This window comes from Triturus cristatus, chromosome 5_2 (assembly GCF_964204655.1).
Source record: "Triturus cristatus chromosome 5_2, aTriCri1.1, whole genome shotgun sequence".
In the NCBI taxonomy this organism is placed as follows: domain Eukaryota; kingdom Metazoa; phylum Chordata; class Amphibia; order Caudata; family Salamandridae; genus Triturus; species Triturus cristatus.
The window spans coordinates 783,295,580-783,315,250 of NC_140588.1; the positions used below are offsets into that span (position 1 = coordinate 783,295,580).

The 19,671-nt window shown below is 45.0% G+C and overlaps 1 pseudogene; it reads right to left on the reverse strand.

Moving 5' to 3' along the window:
• Positions 1-858: 858 nt before the first annotated feature.
• On the reverse strand, positions 859-19,279 carry LOC146829262 (zinc finger MYM-type protein 1-like; annotated as a pseudogene).
• Positions 19,280-19,671: the final 392 nt, after the last annotated feature.

The window sequence follows — 19,671 nt, forward strand, 5'->3', positions numbered from 1 at the left end:
AGCAAGAGAGTCAATGCCATGGCCTGTTCAAAGCATCTGTTCAAGTTGTTCCTATATTTGAATGGTTTCCTGGGCAAAACACTGAGTGAGATGAAGAGAAACTATATCTAAAAGTTCAAAATACTGAGGGCGATAGTAGTCCCGGATGGTTGCAAGATGAAAAGTTTCTGCTGCTCCATCATCTATCCATTTAGGGATTCAGCGCAGTCATGGCACTTCAATGGTATTAAGATGGTACTTAGCAGCTATGTGGTTATTGGTTTTGAGCAGACTGTCAAATGACTAATCACTACCAAGCTTTACTATTGCTCTTTTTGCTAAATTCACAGCAGCTAGTAGCCCTGATATAGTTTTCTGTGGTCCCTGCATGACGATATTCAAACATTCCAGAAGATGCAGTACTTGGAGGGCAATCTGAAGACCAAGTTATTACTCTCTGAAAACACTGGTCTTGGAAGTTAATAATTTTTCTAGGGTTTCCAGAATAGGTTTATAATTATCCTTTACTTTTTGGACAGCTTTTACACGGACCGTCCAATATGTTTGACACAGTGGCTTTATTTTTAACACATTTGCAGGGCCTTCTACACTGTGCTGGATGAGGTCTGAGACTATTGTATGACATGTCATAGATTACCCCGATTACCAAGTTCTTGGACATCAAGTAGTGCATCTTCCATTTTGGAACATGTATGTGCTGCAGCCTGCATAACCAGGTTTGTACAATGTGCCCTACAATGGACATAAAGAGCAAGTGGTTGTGCTTGGCGTATTAATGCTGGTGCACCATGGTATTTCCCTGCCATATTTGCTGCACCATCACATGTTTGTGCTCTCAGCTTTTACAGAGAAAGACCATTATGGCATAAAACATAAACCAGTGGTATTCTCAGTCTGATATAGTCCAATAAAATCCGCATGAGGGTATAGTTCTTGGTCAGTGTAACAAACACAAAAACGTTCTTGTTCCTGACAACCAGATATATCCTGTGTGCCATCAACAATTTCTGCGTATGGAGTGTCACCAGTATTACGAATTTGATGCAAAATTGCATGGGACAATAACTGAAGAACTTCATTTTGGATGTCTGGGCTGAGATAGTCTGGTCGATTTGCCGTAATCCACTGTTTCAAAGAAGTTACATCCTCTGCTCGTGCACTAATTGACGGAAATTCCCCTGGCTGTCATCATGACCTCGAAGTGCAAGGCCTTGTTTTGCCAGAAGAGCTATGGTATGAATGATTTTGTTAAGACAAAGCCAGGCTTCTTTCTGTTGCTGGACTTGCTGTGATAGCTGTTAATTGATTGATTGGCCTCCTCTATACTGTACTAGTGGACTAAGTGTATACGAATAAGCATAACTGTTCTGGTGCTTTTGAAACTTTTCTATTGCCTTCTTCCAGTTGGTGTAACCGGTACTGCAAAATGCTTCCTCTATGTTCTTGGAAAGCTCAGTTAATCTCAGTGACTTAGCCTTTGTACAGTTAAAGCATAGCACTCCTGCCACTCTATTGCTGTAATACAGCCAGGGGAAATATTGGAAACATCTTCTTTGAAAATGCAGAATCCGCTTTTTCTTTGGTTGTGACTGGGTTACAATGATTTGAATGGGCAATGTGCTCTCATGTGGTTGGTTTGGTGTCACTGCGCTTCCAAGTGTTTTCTAGTTATCCTGAAGACTGTTTGTTGTTGCAGAAGAACTGTTACTTGATTCATCTGAGGCAGTGACAAATCCCCAAAATGTTCCTGGAACTGGGGTATATTCACTCGATATTTCTAAATCTAAAGCCCCAATTCCATATAGAATTGCAGACTGCAGTTCGGGCATATCATTGTAATGAATCTTGTCTGAATATAGGTCCACCTAACTTGACTGTTTCTTTGCAAAGAATTTTTGGATGTCCATTCTAAGAAAAAAAGGAACAATTTGGGAACATACAGAATAATTAACTGCAGTTTAAACGTTGCTAGCTGTCTTTTGTGCACACCCTCAAATGTAATCAACACAGGGAGTGTTAGGAGAAAAACCTGCCTCCAGTGTAAGGATCCTCTCCTAAAGTAGTGTGACAGTGAAGGGAAGTGATGCATACGCAAACACTTCCTAGAAGGTCTATCCAGCTGCTTTATAAAACCTTTAGGTTTCCACAGCAAGAAGAGCATTCTAGTCAGCATCTTACCTGACTAAAGTGGTTCAGCAATACATAAGACACTGCAGCATATATTTTACAGTGGCAGAAGAACCTTCCCTAAAAATCTGCTTTAGCTGAAGGTGACAGGCATTGTGGTCATGAAGGTTTCCAAAAGCGACGTTTTTTTGTACTTGTGGCAAAAAGGAATCTGTTGGGGAACATATGACATTGTTAGGCTTTTGATTTTAGTTAGAATAATACAAGTACTGCACTAAAGAATTGTACAGTACACAGCATAGCAAGATGGAATGCACAAATGGTGTGATGCTGAAAAAGGAAGTGCATTATCATAATCTGACCAAAAGTATCCAAACAGATTGGCCAAGAAATTATGTATTTTTTACATGAGACATAACACTATATTCCGCTTACTTATTAGCAGCAGTAGTAGCAGCGGCCCTCTTTTGCGATTTTCTTTATCCACTCACTGGCTGTAAGTTGCTGGTCTGACTGTATGCTGGATTCTGGTGGTGGTGCATTTCCTTCTGCTCAGGGACTCTGGAGACTTGCAACCAGGTAATAGTTCAGGTAAGCCATAGCTCTGTCTGTGGACTTGAAGTTGGAAGAGGCGCTGGTTACTCATGCGAGGCACAAAGATGGTCCTGCTCAGTTATTAAATGGTAGCACAAGAATAATGAAACTGTGAGTCTTAATCTTTAATAGCAGTACCCAGGCTTAAAACTCCACACAGTTTCAAGTCAGCTGCAGCTAGCATGACTCGCGCGGGGGGTGCGCGGGTGGGGGGAAGGGGTGTCGCGTGGGTGGGGGTGTCATGCGGTTAGGTTAATTACATTTTTTTTAAATTTAAACTTACCATCACCTCCAGTCCCGTCTCGTCTCTGCTCTCTCAGGCAGTCTCACATAGAGAAAATGTAGAGTGTGTATGATTGGTTTGGTCGGCTCTGGGGCCAAACAAACAGTCAGCGCACTCAGAGTGGGCAAGCCACTCCTCCCCTGGACTCCTGCAAGACCACCCACCCGCCTGCCCCCAACCAGGCATACTCTTCTGCTTTCTCACAGTATGAGAAGCAGAAACATAAAATGGTATTTAAAATACCTTTTTATGTTTCTGCTTCTTGCACTGTGAGAAAGCAGTGGGGCGACGCTCCTCCACCCACGTGGAGGAGCCGCCCCTGTTTCAAGGGCAATAGAATATGGTGAAACACAGAACCAAGAACTAACGTCCCTTGTGCCAGTTTAGAGTATGTGTGTGTGTGTCTGTACAGTGAGTATGTGAAATATGTATGGTATAAAATGCTGTGTGTGTGTTTGACAGTTGAAGTCAGTTGGATCTATTTTGGAAGCCCCTGGTTTATCAGGGCACAAGATGGAGAGCAAGAATGGAGATTTCTTTTAATGGAAAAGTGCATTATAGATACAACCACATGAATTCTCAATTGTGGCTGTAGTACATTACGCCTCACTTATTTAACTACCTCTTTCTAGAACTGTGTGCTGCACTTAGGCTGGTGATTTGTATTGTGTGCGCCGAATAATGTGCATCGAGTTTACTATACGCGAATATCACATATATGTAAATCTGCAACTTTTGGAAAGTGTGAACTAGATCTAGCAGCAGGATTTCAATAAAGAACATTTTTTTTTTGTGAGAAACACACAAACATGAAGTAAAGCCGGTACTTGCGGACCAAAGAAAAGCAAGGAAATGAGAGTGACAAAAAAGTCAACCAATGGGCGGGCTCTCAGGCCCCTAGGTAAACAAATGTCTCGCAAGCAACAGTACCTGTGCTGTCTTAGGCGGCACCTAAAGTATAGGGTGTGGGTGGAGGCACAATTTCAAACTGTCAAAAAGGTGAATGTTCCTGCCAAATATACTGATAGACAGAAAACAATTGACAGTGCCTCCTAAACATTTGTGACTACCTGAGGGGGAAACAGCCTTTACCTCACAGCGTTATCCACACAGTCTTCACCACAAAGGTAAGTTTTTTCTTTAGATAGCATACTTTTCATGTTATTTCAAATAAACTGAATTTAGCCTTCAGAGATGGGGAGAGTAAATGGGAGGTAAGAATGACTTGAGGGTTCATGGGTAGGTAGAGGTAAAGGGAGGTACGGGTGACCTGATGGAACAGGGCTGAGTAGAGGTAAGGGGAGGTGAGGGTGACTTGAGGGTTCAGAGGTGGGTATAGATAGATAAAGGTAAGTGAGGGTGACTTTGATGTTCAAGGATGGGTAAAGGTAAAGGCAGGTGACACAGGCCATTACAAAATAACTTGGCTGGAGATTGAGTTTATTGATTGTGATTGAAATGCATGCTATATTTGTGTTCTAGTCCTTTTACCACCTCCTGGAATTAACCTTGCTGTTGCAAATTTTGAGCAACAAGTTTCGAAAATGGGCTCTGAAATGCAAATGAAATGAAATTGTTAAGCTTTGAAACACCAGAAGTACATATCGGTTTCTACCTTGCATACTGCCTGGTAATTACCCACTGCTACAGGCTTTGTCCACTAGGAAAGTTCTAGCCATGGATCTAGAATATTTTACATCTAATCTCAGCTTTACCATTTCAACTACCCTTCATGGAAATAAACACCATGACTATAATGACTATAATGACTTTTCCATGGGAAGAGCAGCCCCTTGGCCTTACCATAGGAGTTACTAACACTCCAGTTGTGGTCTGGTGGACTAGTTGGAAATGTGGAACCAGAAGACACGTTTCTTTAATCCCAGGCTCCAGTGTTCTTGTAGACATTCATTTTTCTGAACTTCTTTCTTTTTTTGGCAAGATTGAGAGTATTTTGATTCCATGTAAAATCTGCTAGCAAGTACAAGATTACAAAATAGGCTGAATATTAGCTGGGAGGGGAGAAATGCCGTTGCATGGTATATGCACCTAAATGCAATACAGTGGTAAATGTATAGCTAGACCCACTGGGATTATGTGATTGTGGGCCATGATGTTTTTTGTATCATTATGGATTTCCCACATAAATCATCAACTGCTGCATAATCTACAAATTTTAACCCCCAAAAATTGTTTCTAGTTCAAACAGTTCAAATGTTACTAAAACGCAGTGACACATTCGTTATGCAGTTTGATGACCCTTTTCATAGGTTGACTGGTAACCATTCTGTTTCTAATTGCTGTATTTGGGTGTTAAAATTATATGAATGAAGCGCACCCTATGCTCAGACAGTATTAACAAGAGTAGAAATGAGAGAATAAGTAATACTATCATGAAATGTGCTGCACTACGCAGCACAATTTGCCTTTTCTTGATGCAAAATTTAGTTGCCTTGTGTTGCCTTTGGACCAAGTAGCAGTGGCTTTACTAATTTAACCAACTGTTTGATCCTGGGCAAATAATATTTTCCCTGTTTCTTGTCCACTTAGTTGACAATGTGGCAGCGATTTGAAACAGCAAACACAATAAAATGATGGACGGAGTGCTGAAGCTTTTCAGACACTCACCCCCAGTCACGGATCTGGGTTTAATCCATCATCGTTCTTCTGCTCACATAGCCACCCCGGCATGACCCAGCCATATGCAAATCAGTCTTGACCCTGTTCCTCATGGGAATAGTCCAGTCTGAACTGCCAGGCCAGGTCCTCCCTGGACTGGAAACAAGCATCCTGGGACCTGTTTAAGGGTTTCACACCTCATCAGCCAGGCTAGCTTGATTCCAGAGGCAAAGTGAGCAAGAGACCCACGTCCGAGAATACCCTGGCCACTTAGGGCGAACATAGCAAACACAATAAGATGATGGGACTTTGAAACAGCCTTAATGGAAGAAATAGACACCACGACCATACCACCTGGACAGGTCCTGAACATGGGTCTCATTCAGTCATTCAAGGCTCTTTGCATCTTAATGGCTGAAGGTTTTCCTGAATCTGTTTTTTGCAGGACCTCTCCTGTGCTGCAGCGCCACCCTTCTAGCTAGAAAGCATCTCTTTTACAGCTCATCAAGGGCTGGAAGAAAGTTGCTTGTCCTTTGCAAGGGATAAAGTGCAGGACTGTGGGTGTTCTGCATTGCCTTTGTTTGGGAAGTGCTGGACTGGATCCCTAAATACAGGGCAAATCTGCCAAATACAGAGACTTGCCACTCTACCCAAGGACCCTACCCTAGGTCTCACTGCTTCACACCATCCGTGTCTTGTCCGGTCGGAGGAACATTCGTACCCTGAGCATCGCACCTATGGTTTAGCACTGCGAGGCTCAGAGGATGGGGAGTCCCTTCCCTGTCCCTTCTCTGGGTATCACAGTCATGTTCAGAACGGCAAGGCCTTATGTTTTGCAGAGCTACACCATTGTGATGTCCTAGGCCTCAGAGCACCACACCTTAACTGTGAGACCCAGGGCAGGAGGCCTCTCAGTAATAGTGCCCCATGTTGATCAGCTGGGCGCAGTGCATTGTACAGCTGCCTGTGCCTGGTTTCGGCCTTGGGACCCAACACAGAGTTGAGTCAAGCACAGAGTAGAATTAAGTATTAACAAGGAGGAATCTCTGAGGAACCAGTTTACTTCTGTCTCGGCCTCAAGAGAGCAGGAAATAGTACTGAATTCTGCAGATGCAGAATATCATATGGAAATCGCAGACCCCTACCCAAATGAGCACCTATGTTAAGAAGCACTAAGGTGCCATACTGATTATAGAAGGCACTATGCAAATGTTGATGCCATAACAAAGTACAACAAATTGCCTTTTAATACAGCCCTCCATAACACCCTCTCCAGTTCCTAAGTCCTGTAAATACCAGGCCGTAACATTAACATTTCAAAGAGTACTCAATGTGCTGACCCTACGGTGGAGTCTCAGTTCGGAATGCCTGGATGTGAATTTGAAACTTGCAGATGTGTGCAGACGTTAGCAGAGAACGTTTAGCTCACTGAGTCACCGTATCACTTTTGTTTGAAGGATGCCGTTGTCATGCAAATAGATAAAATGCTGAATTCAGGAGTTATTTTTACTGATTTTTATTACTTTTATAGGTCTAAAAACATTAGCATTTTGTGTTACAGGAGCAAAATTCCATCTGTAGAGATTGAAGTCCTAAGTAATGTGCCATTAAGTATTTGTTTCTGCACACTGCCAATATTTATGTACGTGTGTCTCTCTGTATGAGTTTGTTGTGTATATGCGTGTGTGTGTGTGTCTCTGCAAATGTGTGTGTCTTGAGTGGTGTTCAGTGCACAATACGGCCGTGCTTACTGGCTTCTCATTCAGAGTAGGACTGATTAAAAGGACATAGCTATTGCTCAAAGTCACAGTTCAAATGACATGTGCCACGTTGGCTTCATGTTCTGTTGATCAGTTGATGGTGCTCAGAATGAGAACTATCACCTTTGAGTACAGGGCTCTCTCAGTGGTGACAGAAAATGGTGGAACCTGCATACCCTCTTTTAGGGAGTGGAGACATGCCTTATTCGCTTTAGGAAAAGGGTAAAATATAGCCGTTTTAACAGGCCCCTTTTTTCCCCTCTCTCTACCAGTTCGAAATTTGAACCTTGGTGTTTCTGCAGCTGTTGGTGACTAGTTATGTGTTTTCGCAACACTGCCAAGGCGCTTTTCAGACATTGCACTAAATAAATACACTCAACGTGAGATAAAGTGACAATTGCAGAGACACGGTAAGAGACAACTTTATTTACAGCTTCTACAAAAGAAGTCTTACTAATCAAAATTTAAAAACAAGTAAATTCCACTATATTTTTTACACGGGACACCAAATATGCAAATATTCTCTCCTCAAATTCCTTATAAGTATCTTGTCTTCATACATATTCTAAACAAACAAGCATTTGCAATGCAATCGGTCTCGCCTTTGGGACCTTATATGTATTTAGCTATGCAGCACATTAGCCTGGGTGCTGAAACATCTACTGTTCTTTAACATGGTTGAAAGTAAACACCAAGCTGCGTGACATGCCAGGTATGGGAACACATGGAGAGAAATATTGCCTTTCAGCAGGAAATGGAATAGTCCAAAGCTCTGTTTTTAATATAAAATCAGGGCCTTCGGTGGTCATATCACTGGAAATACAAGATTTGAAAAAAATATTATTGTCTACCGGTGCTCGTGGAAGACAATTTCTATGGACTGGAATCTAGAGAATGCTAAAGTGATTATGGTATTTTACTGACCTCTGCTGGTCGTCTTCTATCAAGAAAGTAAAATAGAGGCAGTTGCCAGAAAAATTTAAGAAAAGAAAGTCTTTCAGCAGAAAGCAATTGTGGTCTTCTAATGACCTCTACTGGTCCTTTTTTATTAAGACAAGTTAAATAGAGGCAGTTGAACATACAAAAAAGTCCCAAGCGGAAGCAGACAAGTCCTAGGGATGATCTCCAGAGCCCACAAAGTACATACACATATAAAAATATAGTAATATACAAGTATATACTAAAGTATATACAAGAGGTCTCGGTTGCTCAACCTAAAAAACATAATTGGTATAATGTTTTTCTCCCATTGACTTTTATTGAAGTAGAGGCAAGTTCAGGCGGGAAACAGTCAAAATAAAGCCATTTTTGGCTTGAAAAATCAGGAGTCTTCACCTGAATATTCTATTTTATTGGCATGTATAGCATCAGGCATGGGCCTGGGAAAGTTGTCAGGGCAGTTTACATCACTTGAAGTTAAATTAGCCAACAGTGGAAGTGAGCTGACCTATTGTCCCTTGCTACATGCTGAAATGGTGAAAAAAGATTGAATGACACAATAGACCAATATATTAAGAGGACTGGGAGAACGTAAAAGTAAATATATCATACAAATGTTTTTAGTAAAATCAAAAGGTCTTAATTACATCATTAAAAAAAGGTTTTGGCTCAAGCTAGACCTAAAAAAATATAAAATCGAGAGTTCTAGGTTATTGCCTGGCTTAAAACTATGTGCAGGCCTTCATCCACAGCTACATTTTTAGGTGGACGCTGTCTATTTTTACAAGGATGTGATCACCTGAGAACTGGCCTAGTATACACAGTCTGTTTTCTATGTCTATAAATATATTTTCGCTCGTTCGTGAAAACCGGACGCAGCAATAGCCTCATCTCGTGGAAGACTGGCGGCCATGTCAGAATGGTGTTTGCGTTTAACGAGACGCAGCAATCGGAACCCACACTTTGGGCAATAACGTGAAGAAAGGCTGCCTATGTGTTGCGTAGGATAAACAATACGAATCTTATCTATATATTGCATTGGAAATTCTAACCCAGGATGGATGATGCCACGACGTTAATACTAATATTGTCGGGAACGTGAATTTTGCCCGTGCGCCAGCCAGATGAGGTCAATACCTAGAAGGGAAGGCTTACTTTTCTAGATGAGTTTAGTGTTATCAGTGAATGCCCGCAAGCGACTTGTTAGCCGGGTTTCTCGCACATGCGCAGAGAGCGTTAGCTCCCATTGGGTGTTGAAGCTACAGCTGAGAGACACCGCCCGTCTGTCATGGCCGGCCAAGGGGGCTCGGGCCCCAGTATCCTGGAATACTTCGGGGGAGAGGATGGCTACCGTTGTGGATACTGCCGTAGCGTGACCGGGAACATGTCCCACGGTAAAAGGAGGGAAGAGATAGAGTGGGTTTCGGGATGCCCTGTTATATGAACTAGCAACTGGCACATGAACAAGTGAACACTTAAACGCAGTGTCTCACAGCACAGCGTGTAGTTATAATTTTTGAGCGGTTGCACGCACTAAATTATCCCACGAGTCACTAGATTAGAACCGGCGAGTTGAAAGTGCGGCTATGGATGGCTGCGCCAGTACACTGGTATTTACGACTTGGAAGGCTCCAAACTTTTACGTGTAAAACAGAGGGGTGCATGGAAGTGTGAGGCTGTCCCCACCTGCCACTCCCATTGTCTGTCCCGAGTCCCTTTCCTCCTCCACACCGTGAATTAGGTACCTGCCCTCCTACGAACCTAAACAGCCTGCAGGCGCATTCCTGACCTGGCAGTGGAGAAGGTGCCTCGGACAGGGAGGAGGAGGGCTGCGGGCGCCGGTGCAAGTTGTGTGCATGCGCGCGTTAGGCAGCCGGGGATGCGGTGAGGGGGGTCGGCAGCGGCGGAGTGTGTGCGCGCGCGTGTGCTTCTGCGCAAGCGCGTCCACAGACCCCGATCGCTGCGCGTGCCCTGGTCTGGGATGGCCCTAATGATGAAGCATGTCACCTAGGGGCAACCCTTGGTGAGTGAGGGGACTCAAGAAGAGAATTGTCTCTTCTTAGATTGGGCGTTGTTTCTCACATTTATACATATTCATCATGGATCTCTCTCAAAAATCTGGCTGGATTCTACTGGCTTGGATAAATCGAGATCTTCAGGGAGGAGGAGTTTAAACACGAGATCGGAGAGAAAATACCCAGATAGGCATATGAGCATAATGTGGGGGGATTAGAATAATATGTGGTAGATAACAGAATCTGGGAGGAGACAAAGAAAAGAGGGAAGACAGAGAGAAGAGGGAAAAGTACAATGTAGCAAAGACTCAGAGCATTGTAGAAAGAAATATTATTAGAAGAGACATTGAGGAGGAGGAGAGAAGTTAGCAGATTCAGATATAGAAAAGAGAAGAAGGAATAAAAAAACAGAGGACCAAAAGAGAGCAGGTATCAGGAAAATGATACACCAATATGGGCAGAGGAAGACACAGGAAAGAGAGCAGGCAGGAGCGCATAATGAGAAGTAAAAGGCAAAAAAGGCAGAACAAGTAAGAACAGAAGCGGGTTGTTAGAAGGAAGTAAGCAAAAAAGGAAAAGAAAGAACAAAGTGAAAGGATAAGGAAACCAAAATATGTGGACGGTAGAGGGAGAGAAGAAATGGTGAGAGAGGAAGGTGAAATGAAGAAGGTGTGAACAAACTGAGCAGCACCTTCCGTCTGAAACAAGCCCTGCTCTTGGCAGTCCTGGGAGTCCGTGTATCATTTGTCAGATTAACTGATAAGGAGGGCACAAACCCAGTTGGCCATGTAAAAATGGCACTTTGAGGCTCTCTCGGTCAGAGGTCCCTGCGTGATGCGAGTTCCCACAGTATCAATTATGCTTTCAAGAAAGTAATGAGTGCTTCGTGAGTAGAGAAGCACCGAGGCCAATAATATATTTCCCAAACTGCTTACCTTAATTCTCAAATCTTACTGCTGCCTTCAGGGCTCCGTCTTCCAGGTGGCAGGTAGGGCAGCGCTGAGAAGGGGCAGGATCAGACACCAATCAACAAAGGACCTCTCTCCCTTTGTCCCCGGAAGTGCAGACTGCAGGCATCTGTGGGGGCGAGGTGCAAATGAATTCCTGGAGGCATGCAGCATAACAAAAGGGCAGAGGGCGGGTGGCCTCTGTGACGTCACCTTTATGCCGTGACTATCAAATTGGTCACAGGTAACTGGTAGCAGGCCAAAGGTCAAGTGCTGGGCCATTATAGATAGCGCTTTCATGCACTAATGGTCCTGCAAATCACAGAAGGGAGAGGGGAAATTATTTTGTCCCCTAGTCCTCCCCACCCTTGTCCCCCCACTCCAGAACCTGGGGGGGATATAACCCCTGCATCCCCCACACTTCCAACACCCATACCCTGTGGTTCTAGTTTAAAAGCTCAACTGAACAGTGTGTCAGGCAGATGGGGAAAAAAAATGACCTGAGGCAGTGGTCAAAGTAGTTCACAACAAGGACTGGCATTCTGGTCCATTGCTTGGCAGGAAAAGATGTGCAACTCATATATCTTGTTGAAGAGGAGTTTTTTGTGAGTGCGTGTGGACAGTTTGGGGCGGTACTCAGGCATGGGAGGGGCGGTGGCACAGCAGCAGGGGGCAGGAGGGCTGTCGACGGCTGATGGAACACCTCAGTTATTAGAGGAAAGACCGTCTGCGGCGCTTAAGATAGTACCGCAAATAGAAGGAAGTGTTGGATACGATAGTGAAATCTGATTCTGAATTGGATGTGAACCAAGTTGGTAAGGGTGCAATTATGCAACAGTATGTGGGGCAATTTATTAAAGATTTTGAGCAACCAAGGAGGCAGGTTTTGGCCTCTGCTTTAAACGAGTCCAATATCGTTGTGAGCAGCGGCGTATTGGTAACGCGGGCACTCGGGCAATGCCCGAGGGGCCAGTGTCCCGTTCTAGCTATGGGCTGCTTTTTTGAGCAGTCTGGGAGGGAGGGGGCAATTTGGGTGGTTTCTGCATTGTTCGGATACTGCCAGCGGCCCAGTGGGTGCCTAAGTGGCCTTTAGTTTCTGTAGGCAGATGGGTGTCCATTACGCACAGAGGTGTCACTCCCTTTCTCTCGCTGGACCAGCCAATTAATGTGTGCATATTGGGGGGGCAGGGGGCCTGAGTAGAAGTGGCTTCACTTGCATTCAGGTGTGTTTCACCAGTGTAAACTAATCCGTGCATTTAAATAAAATTTTGCCGAAGCAGTGTTTTGCGGAAAGACAATATGCAAACATGGGCCACTTTTTTAAGCGTGCCCGGGCCGCTTTTTAATCCCAATACAACCCTGGTTTTGAGGCACTTTAGTTCCACGATCAACAAAGTTCATAGGTGGGATGTTGCGATTATGGAATTTTCTCCTCACCATTGTTGCTGGGTGAAGGGTAGCAAGGCAGAATAGGTTTTAGCTGTTAGCAAGTTTGGGCATTCAGGAAAAGGAGTGGCCATTATTTAAGCAGTGGTGTCAGATGCGGTCTCAACAAGGAGGGACAGGACAGTTTTGCATGACTGATGAGGCTCCTGGGAATGACGTGACACACAGGTTGGGTGACTTGCGTGGAAGGGCAGCGTCCAGACCATTTTGAGCATTCAGAAGTGGTTTGCAGATGCCGGGTAAGTCCAGGGCCACTTGTAGGCATCAGCTGAAGAGATGGAGGAGTCTGGAGTGACTCTCCTGACAGCAAGGGAGTGAAAGACAGTGCATCGAATGGATGATGGGAGAGTGGATGATGGGAGAGTGGGTGATGGGGAAATGGTCAGTACGAGTGCGAGTCAGAATGATGAGGTGTTGCCTAATTTAGATGAGCAATTTTTGGATTGTGATGAAGATAATTTATCAATGGAGGAAGGGGAAATAAGGAGGAGGAGGTTTCTGGGGGCAAAGGAGGGGTTTGTCAAAGCCGGGGAGGGGTGAGCTTAATGGAGGTAGGAGTTTTAGTGTTTGGAAGGGCGGGCAAAAATGGAAAGAGGTGGCGGAGGACAATGTGAGCCAGCGGCGGGCGGAAGACAGAACAGCAGTGACTCAGAAAATATTGAGGACAGATAAACAGATGACCTTTACAAAAAATTATGGGCAAGTTTCTGACTGTAAAGAAGTGCTTCGATTGGTGTCAGTCAGTGTTGGGTTAGTCCAGTGGAGGATACGGTGTCACAAGATAAGAACAATGTCACCATGGAAGGAGATGGAACAGTTTCTGAGGAAGGTAAAACAGGGGAGGAGAATCTGGAAACAACTAAAGGTAAAAATGGAAAATTTGAAAGGTGTGAATTTCACTCAGAGGGAAGTTTAAAAACAAAAAGTTGCCTTACATGGGTGTGTCTATGCATTTGGTATAAGCTACAAAAGAGAAAACATGGACGGAAATATTTATGAATATTTTTAAGATTTTTACATAGAGAGGTGCAGGCCAAAGACAGTTCAAAGGAAAAGGAGTGGGATTTTGCAAGATGGCCTAAGGTCCCTAACGCTATTGAAAAGTGGATGTTCCGCTTCTTAATTTATCCTAATGTTTTTGCGAGTGCCATCAGGAGTGATGTGCTGCAATTCTGAAATATATGGACACTGTGAGGAGAGCCAAGCTTGATTAAGATGTCTTCACATAAGTCAGATTCGATGAGGAGTTTAGGGCAAGGTTATCTGTGAATCCAGATAAAGAGCGGGGTGAGATTAATAATGAACTATGGATGCAGTGGATGAGGGCTACCAGGCCCATGCCTGTGGTACAAACAGTGAGTAGTCTGACATTACCGTACAAGCCCTTTCTCGGGCATCCCACCCAAAATGCTGCATGCTGGTCCTATAATAGGGGGAACCTCGTCAGACCGCAATGTTGTTTCAGACATGATTGTGAAACCTTGACCTCTTGGCCAAGGCCAGCACTCTCCCCAGCAGCTCCGCCTGACTGCCGTCCGTGCTAGCACCGGGCCCCTCTCCTGACAGGGTTCGAGCCAGCAGCCCATCCCTGCGCCTCTGGTCCGCTTGACTCCTCCGGTATTACCCTGTGTTCTGCTTTTGCTCTGTGATCCTTGCATTGTACTGACTGCTTATTCTTGCTTATTCTCGCTTTGCCCCTGTTTTGCTGTCCATAACTGTTCCTTCTTTCCCGCTGTTCCTGCCGCTGCTGCCCCTGCGGCCCCTCCCTGACTCAGCCGCTCCCCCCTCCCTGCCTCTGCTCCTGCTCCACTCCCCTACATATGGCGACCGTTGTGCAGTTGCGCAGCAGATGCGCGCAGAGGGCGTGCCGCTGACGCCTCAAAGGCACGCCTAAGGCAAGCCCGACTGCACCTGTCCGTGCCCGGGCCGCGCCCAGCACCAGACCCCCTGGCCCCTACAAGAGCCATGACAGCAGACACCGCTACGATGCCAACTTCCTCCACAAACTCAACGTCGGCCGATCACCAAACTGCTTCCAGGCCAACCCAAAACCCACCCACGGACCCTTCTCCTGCCAAAGCTGCAGCTTCACCAGCCGCCGAACACCTGCATGTCCTGCCCCACCCGCAACAGATGCATACTACTCAATACCCACTCCGTCCACAAGCACGCCATTGACCTCTGGGAGCCACTCGACTCAGCCTCCCCGGATGTCGCCTTCCTAATGGAGACCTGGATGAACCCCTCCTCGGCACCCGACATTGCTATAGCCATCCCGGACGGCTACAAGATCATCTGAAGGGACCGCACCAACAGACCAGGAGGAGGAATCGCCATCGTCCACAGGAATACCCTCAGAATTTCGACCAGCACCGATGACACCTCCAGCACCGCCGAACACCTGCACTTCCAGATCCACACCGACCCCAACACCACCCTCAGTGGAACCCTCGTTTACAGACCCTCGGACCCCGGCCACAGTTCAGCGACTCCATCACTAACATCGTCAGCATGCACACTCTTGCCTCCACAGACTACATCCTCCTCGGAGACCTAAACGTCCACCTTGAGAACGCCAACAACAGCAACTCCATTCAGGGAAGGTGGCGGTTTTGAAGAAGCTGTTGATGATCTTCCAGAGTTGGGGTGTGATGATGCGGTTTGCTTTGTTGAAGATATGGTGAGGGCAGGGGTTGGATGGTGAGCCGGAGTGGATGGTGTTCATAGACAATGGACCCACATCTCCCCAAATCTCAGAACCCTCTACTTGCTCCCCATCCAGAAGAGATGCCAGTTCAAGATCCGCATGCATGCAGGCAAACCTCTGTACGATCAAGGATTGGCCTACATCAACCAACGGCTGAACTTCCACCTAACCGCAAGACACCTAAGCTCCTCCTCCCTAGCCCATGTGCACACCCACTGCATTTGACACAGCCACAGCGGGGGGCACTCCTTCTTCTACATCACTTCTAGCCTAAGACATGGAATGACCTACCCTTTCATCATCGAACAGCACCTTCCCTGGCAGACTTCAGGAAAAAACTCAAGACTTGGCTCTTCACAGAGAGGTTGCACCCGCAGCGCCCAGATACCATAATTGTGACAGTGCTACTCTATACAAATGCTGATTAACTGATTGATTGAATCATGTTCGTGAGGGCATGTGGTGAAGGAGTGGAAATGGGGAAATCTGATATTACGTCTGAATTTAGACTTTTGCCAATTCATTCGGAGGATTTCTCTTTACTTGGCTTGCAGCTTGATGGAATGATTTTCATTAACATAATGTTGCCGATAATTTGATCTTTTTCTTGTTCTTTTTTTTAGATATTTAGTAGCTTTCTGCAATGGATTTTCCAGTTCCGTAAGCGATGCACGTTATGTGATGCATTATCTGGATGATTTTTTGCTGGTGGTAAGAAGAAACTCAGGTGAATGCCAGAGAGCCTTGACCTAGCCCCAACAGGTTATAACAGATTTAGGAGTGCCTTAGGCTCCTGAAAAGACAAAGGGACCACCATCACCTTCTTTGGCATTGAGTTTGATTCTGTGCATATGGAAGTTCGTTTACCTCAAGATAAGAAGTGGAAATTGATTGAACTTTTGGAAGAAGTGGTTGAATGCTCAAAATAGGAATTGAGGAAAGTGTAAACAGCTCCTGTTGCATTAGAATTTATCCTGTAGAATTGTTTGGGCAGGGAGTGCCTTTTGTAGGCAACTCAGGTTTGCAATTGCTGGGGCAGTGCTGTTGCACCACAGAGTGCATTTGTGGGCAACTGTAAAAACAACGGAGAATATGGATAACATTTTTGATAGATTTCAACGGTGTGAAGATGCTATCAATGGACGGGGATGGGCTTTGGCAGGTTCAGAAATTTTCAGATGCAGCTGGAGTACATGGATTTGGACTGTTTTGGGATGGGCGTTGGGTGGCAGAACACTGGCCTCAGAGTTGGCTAGCCAAAAAGCTAAGCATTGCATTCTTGGAGTTCTTTCCTTTTGTAGTGGCATTGGTTTTGTAGGGAAAGTTGTTAGCTAACAGAAAGGTGGTTTTCGATGTGGACAATACAACTGTGGTCACCTTGGTTAACTCCCAGAGAACGAAAGATGAAAGACTGCTGCGTTTGTTGAGGATTCTCTTGCTGTGCTGTTTGAAGTTCAACATTTTGTTTAAGGAGAGACATGTACCTGACGTGGATAGTAACATCATGGGTGCATTGTCTTGTTTTCAGTGACAGAGGTTCCGTGGGCTTGCAGCAGGAGAGGATACAGTGAGGACCAGGATGCCGCTGGAACTCTTGGAGTACCAGAATGCTTGACCCTAATGAGAAGTCTATTGCGAATTCCACCAAAAAAGCTTACAATCAGGCAAGGAAAGAATTCCTGGATTCTGGGGAGTTGAGGAGTGGATTGGAGCCCTCTGCTTTTTCCTTGAGACAAGATGATGCAGTCTCTTTATGATGTGTCTGAATGAGTTAAGCTTTCTGCGGTTACCATTGCTGGTAAGATGGCAGGTGTTTTTTTCTATGGTAAGTGTTTTTGTTGTTACGACTCTATGGAAAAAGTGTGTTGTAGAGTTGTGGCAGGTTGGGCTAGGGAGGAAGGAGCACAGATCGACAATTACCAAACTATTTTAGGTAAGCTACTTTTGGACATATTATTATTATTGTTATTGCATTGTTAGAAGTGACAGAGGCGATCCAGGAGTGTTTGGATGCCAGTGGGAGAGCAGCCTTGATTATGCTAGACCTTTCGGCGGCATTCGACACTGTGCCCCACTCCCTGCTCCTTGACCGTCTATCAGAAATAGGTATTTCTGGATCGTTTCTGCAGTGGATAAGGTCCTTCTTGGAAGGCCGGTCGCAGCAGGTCTGGCTCCCCCGTGTGCCTCCGTGCCTATGCAGGTGACAACCGGTGTGCCGCAGGGGTCATCACTTAGCCCCCTTCTTTTTAACATCTATGTGACTCCGCTGGTCTATCTTGCGGAGTCATTAGGGGCCAAAGTGATGGCATACGCTGATGATACTCAGCTTTTGTTTTCCTGGAGTAAGGAGGATGACTCGGTCGTGGCTGCGCAACACTGTCTGTCTTCTGTCTTTCACTGGCTTGCGAATGCACAGCTGAAGTGTAACAAAGGAATATCTGAGGTGCTATTGTATGGCTCTTTCTCTGTGGATTTCAGAGAAAGGCTGTGGCCTCCCGGTTTTCCCCGGCCGATTGCGGGAAAAAGTGCAGTAAAAAATCTCGCCATCTGGTTCGATAAAAATTTGAACTGTTCGACACAAGTGAAAAAGTTGGCAGGTACCTGCTTTGGCTCTTTGAAAATTCTGAGGAAGTTTCTACCCCTTCTGCCTAGAAGTGCCAAAGAAACTGTGGTCCGCGCCCTGATCTTGTCCCGCTTGGACTATGCCAACGCCCTTCTGGTTGGTAGTCTGGGTTTTCTTGTCAAGAAATTGCAAATAGTCCAAAACTCGGCAGCCAGACTGCTATTGGGTCTGTCATCTAGGCATAGTGTACGCACCCACCTACTCTCCTTGCATTGGCCCCCAGTTGAATCTCGTCTAAAATTCAAAATGCTGTCCATCGCTCATCGGGCCCCTTACGGTTTAGGCCCTATTTATCTTCAGAAGAGATTTGTGTTCTATAAACCTGGGAGACTGTTGCGCTCGTCCGCTCAGCTGCTAATACAGACCCCTAGGTTCAATCGCCAAAGGCTTGGCGGGAGCTCCTTTGTTAGGAAAGCTGGTTTGGCCTGGAACATGTTGCTCCTGGCGCTCCGGGGCACCCAGGATCCATTGCTTTTCAAGAAAAAACTGAAAACGCTGCTATTTGGCTTTTGATCTGTGTGCATCTTCCTTTCCGGAGTAAGCGTTGGGACACTCTTTGAGTAGCTGTGCGCTGTATAAATTAAATATAACATAACATAACACAACATTAAATTATTAAACACTATTTGTAAAGCAAAGCATTCACCCAATGGGTAACCTATCTATAGGTTTACGCAGGTAACTTCTCCTAAGAAGTTTTATACAGAAAAACCAAAATTCTACCTTATCTACTTAGGGAAAAGACATGTCTTAGATTCTCCCTAAAAGTAAGCAAGTTCACAGTTGCTCTCAAGGAATGCGACAGCTTATTCCGAAGTACTGCTGCTTTAACCTGAAAGGATCTCCCACCCATTCTGGATTTTTAAAATCTTGGTACACAGACCAAATATGCTGAAGAAGATCTTAAAGAATTTAATTTGTGGTAACTTATGTTCTATCCCATTTAGGGCTTTATGAATTGTACACATGGACTTAAAAATACATCTTTCCTTAACAGATAGTCAGTGGAGTTTCTTCAAGTTACCGGACACAGAGTCAGATCTTGTTTTATTCAGTGATAGCTCAGCACCCTTCATTTGCATTCTGTAAAGTCTTTTAACCAGGTATTCTGGAGCTCCTAGCAGGACGGAGTTACAATAGTCTAGTTTGTTTAACACTGTACCACAAGCTTCCGAGCTGGCTGCGGCAGTAGAGGAACGCTTTTTCCAAGATTCCTCATTGTGAGAAGTTGGCCTGGTATATGATGCTCACTAGTTAAAGTGATCACCTTGTACCATGCCAAGCAACCCTTATGGTGTGGTTGTAAGTCAACCTTTTCGGACTAGCTGCCCTAGTGGTAGCGTAGGCTAAGCAGTCTTTGAGGCTAAACTCTTGAAACGTGTTAAGCCAGCTGTTTTACCAAATGCAACCCCCTTTTATACCAATGAAAGAACACCACACAGATATATATTCAAAATATATATGTATTTATTTCTCAAAGTAACCCCTAGTCTCTTTATGAGCACAGGAGCACAAATCGTCAAACAAGATTATCACAGAATACACAGAAGTTGCACTTTATATGGATAGGCCCTGGTGGCCACTCAAACCATATACTAAAATAGTAGTATA